The sequence below is a fragment of the Pteronotus mesoamericanus genome, unplaced genomic scaffold (genome assembly GCF_021234165.1).
Source record: "Pteronotus mesoamericanus isolate MK-2021 breed Mesoamerican mustached bat unplaced genomic scaffold, CSHL_Meso_final contig_1189, whole genome shotgun sequence".
Classification (NCBI taxonomy): Eukaryota; Metazoa; Chordata; class Mammalia; order Chiroptera; family Mormoopidae; genus Pteronotus; species Pteronotus mesoamericanus.
In genome coordinates, this window is record NW_026555038.1 from 291,470 (window position 1) to 291,926 (window position 457).

Consider the following 457-nt stretch of genomic DNA (forward strand, 5'->3'; position numbering starts at 1 on the left):
CTGGGTGATAATTCTTAAGATGTGAATATTAGGTATGTTCTGTTATAATAACTAATCATAAAAGTTGTAAATATGTTTAATGGATAAAATGTATACTTTTTGTATTGTATAGCTTTGTCTTTTTTAATTATGAAGTACTTAAATGCACTTACTATGATAGGAAATATAATGTGCCTTCTATGATTTGTGAAATGATTTCATGAACTCTTAAGGAATTATTTTTATGTTATAAAATTTCCCCTACCCTAACTCAGTAACAAAGGGTTTACTCATTATAATGCTAAAGAACTCTAGTTCAAGAAAATGAATTTGACTATGTACTGAATTTAGAAGTTGAGAATAATAGTAGCTGTTTTATTCTTAGGATAAACTGATATATTGTGCAATAAATAATCTTTAGCACGTAAATTTTAGTTAATGGAAGAGATTTTTTCCTTATGGCATTTCACATTCTCAT